Raw genomic sequence first — 12,837 nt, 5'->3', positions numbered from 1 at the left:
TAAATCTTTAACAAAAATTTAAAGTAAATTTAGAAACATTCTAATCACATCAAAATTAATTTAAAAACACATTGAAACCACGTTTTAACCCCAAATCTCAAAACCCGCCATTAACGAACTAATTTTTTGCTTTTATTTAAAACATGCGATTTAATGACTAAAAAATCAATTTAAAGGATCAAATAATATCAAAATAATAATAAGTAATTGAATCATTACCTTAGTTGACAAAAAATTGAACATTTGATTGAAAACTTAAAAAACCTAAAAATTCAACAATGGAGAAATCTATGGTGTTCTTGGATGTTTTTCTTGAAATATTATGAAAATTTATGGCTTGGGGAATGATAGAAATCCATGGAATTAAGTTTGGGATTCAAAATTGAATGAGAGGAGCTTTGGAATGCAATGGACAACAAAAAAAAATATTGAGAAGAGACTAACGTGGGTTTTATAAAGATGAAGGGGAAATAGGGTGAAAATTAAAATATGATTTAATTACCTTTTAAAAAACTCATAATTTAAACCATTTTACAAATCAGACTTTATTTCAAAGTTGAAAACCTTTTGAACATTACTTTCAAAAATTGATTGGATTTTCTAAATACCATAAATGAGAACATCTCTGATTACCATGCTTATGAAATTCCCGAGCTCGTTAGAGCTAAAATCCCTAAAATACCCCTAAAAATCATAGGCCCAATTTTGAGGTGTTACAATATCTAAAGAAAGTCACCTGTTATCTGTATATGTGATCAAACATGAATTATGGTGAAACAATGGCTTAAAGTTGTGTACACAAGAGTAATAGTGTTTCGGTCATATGGACCTTTATAAAGGAAATGGGTAAAGACTTATGAAGGATTAGATTGAAAGAGGTAAGTGGCGTATCGAAGATGTTGATGGGTAAGTAATAAGTTTAGAGTAAGGCATGATATCCATAGAGAATGAATAATGAAATTCTGAGAAAAGTATCCGTCAAAATCAAGTTGAAAGACCAAAATGTTAAGAAAGTTATAATGATTCTTAAGTAACAATGTACAAGCATTGTATTGGTAAAAGACGTTTTATCACTAAGTTCTTATGAGTTTATATGAGTTTATATTTTTTGTTTCAGGCTGATTATGAGTCACCAAGAGGAATGATGCTAGGATTACACCAAAGGAAATGGTGTATCGCAGTATTATGCATACAGAACGAGCTTGGCGACGCAGCCAAAGGCTGATTTGTTTGAGAATTTCACATTTTGGGGTGTTTGTAATAGATTAGTATTTCTAATTAAATAACATTTTAATTTGATCACCTTGTGTCATAATTGTATTTACTTCTTGATAGAAGTTTTGTAATAAAGTTGCAGTTTATTGAAATTTGTATAAGTAGTTTAGGTTTTGTCTACTTAAGCATGGTAACACCCAAGATTCGGATCCGGTTAAACGGATCAAGTTTGTTGTGTTACACTTACCTTAATAGTTAATATGCAACAAATATGTATATGTATTTTTATAAATAGAATAATCTTAAATCATAAAAGTACAAACCGAAGCTTTCATCACTTGTTTCAACTTTCATTTTCCCCTTCTCTCGCGATGACTCGGCATCGTCTTTAGCTACGTTTGATAATTCGATATAGAAACAACATCAATTTACATCCAATTAACATTCAAATGCATAGTTAGACATATTTTTCATTTTATTCAATTGAGTCCATAGATCTAGGATACTTGTATTTTTCAATATCTAAAATTGGATAAAAATTTGATTTCACATTCTTTCATTATGGACCTTATACTTCCTATCTATGATAGAATTTCATAACAGTTTTAAATTATTCAATTTAGCCCCTAATGTTACAAAGTTATCTAGCAAGCTTAATTAACTTTACAATTTAGTCATTATCATGATCTAAGCTTATTAACTTTCCAAATTCAAGCTTAATTTATCAATTTCTCTATAATGACAACTTGCTAAAAACTTAGCAATTGAACATATTAATACACGGGCTAACTAAATCAAACTCCCATTATCATAAATCTAAAAAATTAAAAGAAAAATACGTAATTACCTTAATAAAATTGATGGTTGAATGTATGGTTGTAAAATGGAGTTTCCTTCTTTCCATCTTTCATCCACTTATTTAATATTTATACTAAGTTTAATACTTAATTATTCTTAATTAAATTAATTAATCTAATATTTACTTAATTTAATCATTATTAATATATTTAATGGAAATCATCATCACTACCCACTAACAATATGAAAACAATGGTTTGTTAACTATTTAGGCCATTGAATAATTGCAATCTAAGTTCTCAAACATTTTTAAATCAAAACTCAATAGCGATTAGTCTTTTACAATTTAGTCTCGAGCTTTAACTAACTATTTTCTCGGTTAAATTACTTAATTGACCTTTAATATATTTTTATACTAACTTCATTAATCTTTATATTTTATTCTTACAGATTTAGTTTACAAAAATGAGGTTCCAGAACTACATTTTTCGACACCACTGAAAATCGAAACGTTACAAATAAAACCATGATATATGTAAAAATAAAAGGTAAAAAATTATTTTAATTAAAAATAGGGTAAACTATGCAGATGGCCACCCATCTTTCAAAAGTCTTCATTTTAGGCACTCGAAAAAAATGTTGCAATTTAAGCACCCACGTTATATAGTTTGATCATTTTGATCACTCTCGTTAAAATTGTAAATGCAAATCTGACATGGAATTATTTTTAAAATTTTGATTTTCCACATAATTTAAGTAAAAAAATTATCATTTTAGTCCCCAATATTTTAATATAAATAAGGTTTAATCATTTCCTTAAAAAAGGTTTAACCCTAAAAATTGAAGAAATGAAAAGGGATTATCCCCAATTTTTAAGGTTAAACCCTATTCAATATCATCTCTTAAGCTCTAATTTCATGAAAGAATCCATTAAAGAATATGAACAAGCATTCATGTACAAATAATACATATAAAAAGTTAAAAAAGATAAATATTGTAACAGCCCGATTGTTGACCCTAATCGGAACAGTGATTTCGGGACCACACATTCGAGTCTGAAAAATATTTAAATATTTTATTCTGTGTTTATTATATGTGAATTTACATGTGTAAAAGTTTCGTGAATTAATTTTATTGTTTGAGTGTTTAATTTGAGAAAAGGGTTTAATCGCGTAAAATGAAAATTTAGTGGTTAAATATGAAAGTGCCTAATTGTTGTTGTCTTTATAAGTTGGAGGCCTTATGTTGTAATTTAGCCAATAGTAATAGGTAGTGGATGGCATCATGATAATATGTGATATATATATTTATAATAAAAGTTAAAATAATAATAATATAATAATATATGTTATAATAAAACAAAACATTTAAAACCCATAATTTTATGTTCATCTTTTTCACCGAAAGTAGAAAAGAAAAAAAAAGAGTTTGAAAGCTTCAAATATTCGGCCATTTTGAAGCTTAATTCAAGGTTAGTTTTTGTTCGGTTTTTGATAATTTTTACGTTTTTGAGATCGTTGCTTTGAATACTTCAAAACCCATGTCTTAATTTTGTGAATTGTTGATGATTTTGAGAAATGTCATTGATGAATTCTTAAGCTTTGTGATAGTTGATGATGAAATATGAAAGATATGTGAAAGATTAACATGTTTTGTCTTTGAATTTTTGATGAATTTGAGTAATTAGGTTAAATTGTAAAAATAAAATTTTGAAGGATTAAAATGTGAAATAAATGAAATTTGTGGGCTTGTATGGACACTAGGAATATTAGGTCCTTAAGGAGTGTAGTCAAATTTTGTGTATTTTGTGTTTTGAGCAAAAGGGCTAAATTGTGAAAATGTGAAATATTAGGGGTAAAAATATAATTTTTCCATTTATGTGTTCTTAGACTAAATTGAATGAAAATATGTTTAAATGAGATTTATTTGAATATGTTTAGATCAAGAAACCAAGAAATCAGATTTAGATCGGGGGAAATTGAAAGTAGTTGAGTAGCCGATCTATTAGTCGACGACATCCGAGGTAAGTTATTAAGCATATATATATATATATATATATATATATTCGTATCGTTTTAAATCAACTTGGTATTTATGTAATTACGCTGAATTAAATGATATATATATATACATGTAGTGATAAAATTATTGAAATAAGATGTATTGAGTTGTTGACTTTCGACACTAAGTGTGCGAGTTTAATTGTAAAGCACTAAGTGTGCGAGTTTAATGGAAAACCTCTAAGTGTGCGAGTTTGATTATTGAGCACTAAGTGTGCGAACTTATTAAATATTTTCGAATAACTATTAGCATTGAGTATTTTGTCTTATTGAGAAATCATGATTAGAAAATGAGTAAATACTTGGAATTCTTGAGTAATAACCATTATGGTTGTATATAAGGTTAAGCTTGGTAGGTATTAAACCTATGTGGTGATTTTATTTGGAATCATATATATATATATATATATATATATATAAGATGATTCTTTATATTACATGATGAGGAAATGCATAATGTATTTGGCCTTGTGTTTAAATTTGAAGAAATGTTTATGGTTGTGTAATTATATTGATTTTAGTTAAATCATAGTAATAAGTGAATAATTATCTTATGATATGGTAAACTAAAGGTAAGATGATTTAGTAGTATGGATTTGTTGAATATTATTTGAGATATCGGGTTAAATAGTAGTGTTTATTTTCTTATAACTTACTAAGCTAAATTAGCTTACAATTTGTTGGATAATTGTTTTGATGTATAGATTTTGGTGAACGCTACGTGTTCGGGGATCGTCAGCTAAGCTCATCACACTATCGATATTTTCTTTTGGTACTTCGCTAAATCGTTTTCAAATATATGGCATGTATAGCATAGTTAAAATATTGATTTTTGAACCAATGTGTATATGTATTGAAAAGTCATGCAAAAAAAATGGCTTATCTCTTTTGGTTTGAATTTGGTATTAATGCATATGCTTTAATGGTCTAAAATGTGGTATATGTTCATGTTATTTTTATGCTTAAATGCTGCACAATTTCTTGTATATATATGCTGCTCAATTTGTTGTATATTTGTTGCCAATTTGTTGTATATAAGCTGTCCAATTTTTGGTGTAAAAATGCTGCTCAATTTGTTGTATATTTGCTGCCAATTTGTTTTATATAAGCTGTCCAATTTTTGGTGTAAAAATGCTGCTCAATTTGTTGTGTAATTGCTGTCCAATTTGTTGTGTATAAGCTGTCCAATTTTGGTGCAAAAATGCTGCTCAATATGTTGTATATATGCTGCCTAAATTGTTGTATATATGCTGTCCAAATTTTGGTGTGAAATTGCTGTTTAGTTTGGTATAAAAATGCTGTCCATATTGACATATAAGGGCTGTCCAAGATAGGGTAGATTACCTATGTTGTAATATGTAGTATAGTTAGTAAATTGAAATGAAATATGTGTACAAATAAATGTTTGGATATATGCTTGATTTATGATATATAATCATATATGTTTGGAAATGTTTTAAGAATTTGAATGATATTAAATTTTGATTAGGTAAATGATAATGATATGGTTAGTATATAAAATTTGATTAATGATGCAAGTTGATTTTAATTGGTTATGTGATTAAATATATATATATATGGAATGAGATTTTCGTGGTTTAGTTGGTATAATTTATAAAAAAAAAATTATGAGTTGGATTTTTGATCGGTAATGCCTCGTAACTCAAATCCGGCGACGGACACGAGTCGGGGTGTTACATTTGATTTGGTGTCAGAGCTATGGTTTAGTCGATTCTAGGACTAACGTAGCACGCATGAGTCTAGCTATACATGCCATATTTTATATATTGAGATAGTGTGATGACTTCTGACATCTACAAATGTGTTTTTGTATAGTAATGGATCCCGATCGAACTGTAGCGGATGATGTCGAGAGTGTAGCTCCTGCTCCCGTGCAAGGGACGGAGCCGGTTGATTCTCGACCGAATACGAGTAACCATGGTGATGAGACTAAACAAGCCTTCTATTCTATGATGAATGAATGGTTTACTCAATATATCCGGACAAATCCGGCTGTTTAACAACCTCCGACCCCGATTAACCCACTTCCGATACCTGTGGTACCTCCAACTATTGATCCTATGAGATTGAATAAACCTCCTGTTGATAAGATAAGAAAACACGGAGCTGAAGAATTTAGGGCCACAGCTAGTGATGATGCAGAACGGGCTGAGTTTTGGTTCGATAATACCATTCGTGTCTTCGATGAATTATCCTGTACACCTGATGAGTGCCTGAAATGTGCGATATCTTTGTTACGGGATTCAGCTTACTATTGGTGGAACACTCTAGTTTCGATTGTTCCGAAAGAGCGTGTCACTTGGGATTTCTTTCAGACAGAATTTCGTAAAAAGTATATCAGTCAGCGATTCATTGATCAGAAACGCAAAGAATTTCTCGAGCTAAAGCAGGGTCGTATGACCGTATCTGATTATGACCGAAGCGCCGCTAATAGTAACAAAAATCTTATAAGTTGAAATAATTAATATTTTGTTCTATTTATTATATAGTGGTACAATTTACATTTAAATTATAATTAACAAATAATATTGATTAATATAAAAAGTTTTTATTAAAGAGAAGTCGTATATATATAACAACTAACTATTTATTACTAATTTTCAATTACAGTTGATTTAAACTACTTTACGAGAGAAAATATATTAAATTATGAATAAAATAAAATATAATAAAACTTAAATTGTTGTATTGTAAAGAATAAATTAAAATAGAATTAACTTTTTATAAGAGTAATAAATTTTGGTAGTATTGTTCGACTAAATAAATCAAAGGATTAATATAAAACACCAATTTATACAAAATATATTTTAAACAATTAATTATTGACTATATTTTATGATTATATATATTAAAGATTAAGGGAATTTTTTTTATGGACGGTATTTTAAGGAGTACGGGGTATAGATTTAAGGTTTGGGATTTAAGGTTAATTTAAGGGTTAGAGGTTTAGGGGTTTGAGATTTAGGGTTTCAACGGTCATGTTAGGGTTTAATTTAGATTAGTTTTTGATTATTTTTATGGTAAATATATACGTTCTTATATATTTGTAAAATAGATCCAGAATAAATTTAATATATTGAATATTATAATAGGTAGATCATGATCACTTTATGCATGTCGATTGATTGGTTAATTTATAATTTGAGACTTGTTAAATGATACAATTAATTATCTTGTATATTTAAAACATTTAACCCTAACCATTTGATTTTTTGATATATATGGCTATATATATATGGTTAAGTAGCAATACCGGATGCAAAAATATCGATACTTAAGTTCAAAATGATAAAACTTATATTTAGATCCATACGAAAATTTTTGTCATAAAGATAATATTGCTAGCATATTTCAACTTTGTACAACATTTTTAACTATATATAACTTGTTGTTTAATAGATTTTCACTATATTTTGTGATTATTAAAGAATATTAATTTAGGGAATTTTTGGGTTTGGTCGGGGTTTAGACGGTCATGATAGGGTTTCTTAAGAGGTTAATATTAGATTGATTAATTTTTACGGTAAATATATATATGTTCTTATATATTTGTAAAATAAATCCAGATCAATAAATTTAATATATTGAAGTTTAGTATAGTTTATATTATAATTAATAGATATATATATAATAGGTGCGTGGTACTTAGATGATCATTTTATGGATGCATGTTAATTTATAATTTGAAGATTGTTAATTATTTAAAACATTTAACCCAAATTAACGGCCATTTGATATTTTTGATATATATGGATATATATATATAGTTATTAATTATTTAATTTGTATATATAGGACCAAAATAATCTTGGTATAAATAAATAAACAAATAAATAAGTAGGTAATTATGTATTTGTTAAATAAATAGGTAATTAATTATTTAAATGTAAGACACAAAAAAAAAGAGAAATTTAGCGGCGTTTCTATATAAAAACGCCGCAAAAGGTAGCCTTTACCGGCGTTTTAGTCAAAAACGCCACAAATATTGCAATATACGACGTCGTTACGTGTTAGGGAATCAGTTTCTATTGTGGCGTTTTATAGGGAAGCGCTGCTAATATTCTTGAAAGTCTATCAGAACGGCGTCGTTTAAGTTGAATGATGTATTCTATTACTGGCGTTTTCCGGGAAAACGCCGCAAATATGTCTACAATTTTGTGAAAACGTCACCGCTTGTTTGTGTAATTGAAAATTTAATGTTTAGGGGTTAGGGGGATGTAGGGGTTAAGGGTTATGCTTTAGGGGTTAGGGAATTTAGGGGTAAGGGGTTAGGGGGTTATGGATTTGGGGTTTAGGGTTTCAACGGTTATGTTAGAGTTTAAGTTTAGATTAATTAGTTTTATTAATTTTTATATTAAATATGTTCTTATATATTTCTAAAATATATAATAATAAATTTAATATATTGAAATTATGAGTATATAGTTTAAATTTATTTATTTATCAATAAAATTAAATATTATAAACTTCAAACTTTATACAAAAAATAAATATTATAAAGATAATATTACAAAAAGTTTTTACTATTAATTGTTGTTTAATCAATTATAACTATTTTATGATTATTAAAGATTTAGGGATTATTTTGGATGGTCGTGCTATTTTAAGGATTAGGGGGTATGGATTTAAGGTTTGGGATATAAGGGTTAGGGGTTTAGAGGTTACGAGTTACGTGTTAAGGGTTAGTGGTTTAGAATTTAGGGTTTAGGGTTTCAGGGGTCGGATAAGGGTTTTAGGTTAGTTTAGATTAATTTCTTTAAATAATATTTTAAAAAATCAATTTAAAGTACCAATTGATATATTTAAATATTATTTTAAATAGAATTCCTAAATAAGTTAAAAAATATATTGATATATTTTATATGGATGGATATATTTAGGACCAAATACATAAGAAATGAAATAAAACAAAAAACAAAAAATGACAAAAAAATCTAAAATTTACAAAATGGCGCCGTTTTCGAATGAATAGTTAAACTTTTAGTGGCGTTTTAGGGGTTAAACGCATAGCTGTGGAAGCGATGAGTGGCGTTTGTTCAAGAAACGCCGCAAAAGTGTCTTTAAAATTTGAGTAAACGACGTCGTCTGTCTACACGATTTTTAACTTACAAAAAGTTTAGAATTAATTACTTGAAACGTCACCGTTTGGCTTGTTGTACGTTAAGTAGTAGTGGCGTTTTGGTGATAGCGCCGGAAATTTTGGAATCAATAGCGGCGTGTTTTCAATAAACGCCGATAAAGGGTATTAAAACAATGTCTAAACGGCGCCGTTTCTGTATTCAAATTTTAACTTAGCATTTTCTCTATATTAATTCAACGGCACAGTTTCTATTAATTTCTAGTGGCGTTTTCGCGGGAAACGCCGCAAAAGTAACTTAAAATATTAGCTAAACGACGTCGTTTAGCTTAAGCAAATTATTTTTTAGTGGCGTTTTTATAGAAAATGCCAGAAATATGCATTAAAGCTTTATTAAACGGTGCTGTTTCAGATTATAACTTCAATTTTTAGTGGCATTTTTTGGAAACGCCGCAAATATACAAGCAATAGTGTCGTTTTTCTAAGAAACGCCGGAATGGTGTCTTAAAATTTTGGCAAAACGACGTCGTTTCTGTTCGTCGTGTTTTAACTTATCATTTTCTCTATAAGGCAGAACACAAACAGAAACAGAAGCAGAGGACAAAACGAAAGCGATAAAAACGAAAGAGAAAATACAAAGGAAAAAAGGGAGAGGAGAACTCATAAATCATCAGAAACGAAGCAACAATTGAGTCAATCTTGACAGGATACTATCAAAGTTGCGGAATTTGTGGTTAAAAGGTAAAATTTTTTCTTTTAAAACACTGTATCTTGATTTAGGGTTTGGGTTCAGTGTAATTTGGGAATTTGGGGTTTAGAGTCCAAGTTCAATCACCAAGCTTGTACCAGTTTGTTTGGGAATTTGGGGAATTTGGGAATTTTTGCGTGTCTAGGGTTTGGGAAGAAGTACCGATCGTCTGTGTTTGCTTTCTAGTTTGTTCTTCTCATTGTTGAAGAGTTAAAATAAATGATTGTTCTTATGTTCAAGTTTTGTTCCCCAGAAGTAACACTGCATTTGCCCAACTGTTAAAGAAAGGAGAACCCAAAATTGTGGATTAACCATTTGTTACTGCCTTATTGATCAACTCGTATTTAGGTAAGTTTGCTGATATTATTTTAATCAAAATGTCCATACTTTTATTCCTTCTGGTTTCAGAGTTGAATTTATTTAGTTATTACTAAAAAGGGGTAAACAACTGAACTAAAACTACAAAAGTTTACTCTTCGACAATCTCTAATTTTAGTTGACTTCACTGTGAATTTCCTCAAATAAGCATCACAGTTTTGTGCAACGGCTTGGAAATTTTTGTGCATTTTAAAATATCTTTTAAGAAAAACTTATTGGGTGGGGCTGGACAAAGCCTAATTTATTCATATATTGTTGAGGCTTTGGAGTAATTTAGTATAAAACTGCATCTACAGGTAAATGCTTTAGCTGCTCTTCCTTCTTTATATATTTTTAAATTTTTCTTAGAACGTAATCGATTTTCCAGCACTCTGTAATTAGCTCTGTGTAATTGGTAAACAATGTTAAACTATGTTACACGATTTCTTCATTCTCCGATTGTTCCTAAAGTATCCATCCGATGACTATATCTGGATTAGGACACATATTAAAACATTGATATAGAACACATGGAGAACAAAAAGTTCCTTTAATTCACACCGAGTTCCTACATGTCCGTTTCTACTTTGTTCAATGAGTTTGTTAGTTCTCTCATTGTTTGTTTCTTACACGAGATTTGGATATTGTATATACATTGTAAAATGGGCTGCCGATTTAATGAATGTTAAATACATGACTTCTTGAAATTACAAGTATATATTACGTTACTTACATTACTTACGAAAATATATTACATAATTACTTAAATATATTACTTACTAAAATTTATAACTTACATTACTTAAATATATTACATTACTTAAAATTTATATATATATTACATTACTTAAATAAAAATTAGCTTTTATTGTTTTATTTAATTATAAATATATTATTAATTTATTTAACGTAAAGCGAAAAATAAATTTATTATTAATATTCGCTTATTCGTCATTTCAGTCTTAATTTTATTTTTTATCATTTCTTTCTATATTCAAACTTAATTAAATTATTTTTATTTTGCAAAAATACTTATGTTAAAATTTTAATGATATTGATAACATTTCATATAATGTATACTTTATTACCGTTGTAGATATTCGTTTTTATGAAAATTTTTAAATTTGTTGAAATTTTAAAATTTTTGTTATTTTTCTGATTTTTATGCAATAAATATGAATTATTACGTGAGTTGTCACTTTAATGTCATTAAATTTTAAGAGTTTATCTAACGTTTTATCTAAAAATTATAATTTAATTAAATGTTAAAAGTTGAAAGTGAAAATGATTGAAAAATCAAATTAGTGTTTAAATGATAAAAAGTAGTAAATATTAAAGGGGAGTCTTGATCCACTTACATCCTCGATTACATAACTTAATTAATTAATTAATATTATACATAAATTACATCACTTAATTAATTAATATTATACATAACTTACATTAATATTATACATAAATTACATAACTTAATTAATTAATATTATACATAACTTACATTAATATTATACATAAATTACATAACTTAATTAATTAATATACATAAATTACATAACTTACATTAATATTATACATAACTTACATAACTTACAACTTACATAACTTACATTTTTTAATTATTCATAAATTACATAACTTACATTAATATTATACATAAATTACATAACTTACATAACTTACAACTTACATAACTTACATTTTTTTAATTATTCATAAATTACATAACTTACTTAATTTTCATAATAAATAACTTACATAACTTACATAATACATAACTTATATGACTTACATAACTTACATAGCATAATTTTCATAATACACAACTTACATAATTTTCATAATAAATAACTTACATAATACATAACTTACATAGCTTAATTATACTTATTCCTAAATCCTAAACCCGTGCAATTTATTGTCAAGATTAGGCTTCAAGAAATAAGAAATGGACCGGTCTTGGATGAATTTGTCAAGGGTAAGCGACGGTTATCGAAATGGAGTACAAACTTTTCTAAATTTTGTATTTTAATATGCAAGCCAAGAGAACATGATTCTTTGCCCATGTAAGAAGTGTGTCAACATAAACTGGCATTATCGTGAAGTTGTATACGAGCATCTAATTGTTGATGGGTTTGTTCAGGGTTATAAACAATGGTTTTTTCATGGAGAATGCCCGCCTAGTACTTCCTCTTCAAGGATGGATGTATCTTATGATAGTACTGCTAACCATCAGTCTGTTAGAGGGGATGACATGAAAGGGTGTTTCAGTCTGCACAACTTAAAAGAATGTGTAAACTCAAGGCAAAGTTATTTAATTTAGGTTAAAACTTATAAGTAGTATACTATTTTAAAAACATGTTTTGGGGGGATTTTGATTACCTTTTTGGTTGCTAAGTAGTTTTAGTTTTTAGGTTAGATGTAATACATCTAACCCACATCCGTCGCTGAAATAGGGTTTCAAAGCATTACAAATCAAACAGACATAATTTCGAAACATTTCATATTATATAATATTCAAGTCAAAACCAATCAGACTCATACTTATTGTCCCTTATTTGAGC

At 27.9% G+C, this 12,837-nt stretch overlaps 1 long non-coding RNA gene across 1 annotated transcript; it reads left to right on the top strand.

The window, feature by feature from the left end:
- The first annotated feature begins 3,394 nt into the window (after nucleotides 1-3,394).
- On the top strand, nucleotides 3,395-6,575 carry LOC105787255 (uncharacterized). Its single transcript, XR_001131507.2, has 4 exons — nucleotides 3,395-3,484; nucleotides 3,954-4,036; nucleotides 4,778-4,845; nucleotides 5,910-6,575. It is a non-coding gene; the product is annotated as an uncharacterized LOC105787255 (long non-coding RNA).
- The last annotated feature ends 6,262 nt before the right edge of the window (nucleotides 6,576-12,837 follow it).

The sequence above is a fragment of the Gossypium raimondii genome, chromosome 1 (assembly GCF_025698545.1).
Source record: "Gossypium raimondii isolate GPD5lz chromosome 1, ASM2569854v1, whole genome shotgun sequence".
Lineage (NCBI taxonomy): Eukaryota > Viridiplantae > Streptophyta > Magnoliopsida > Malvales > Malvaceae > Gossypium > Gossypium raimondii.
The sequence above is the reverse complement of the archived record's forward strand: the minus strand, read 5'-3'. Positions and strand labels throughout refer to the sequence as shown.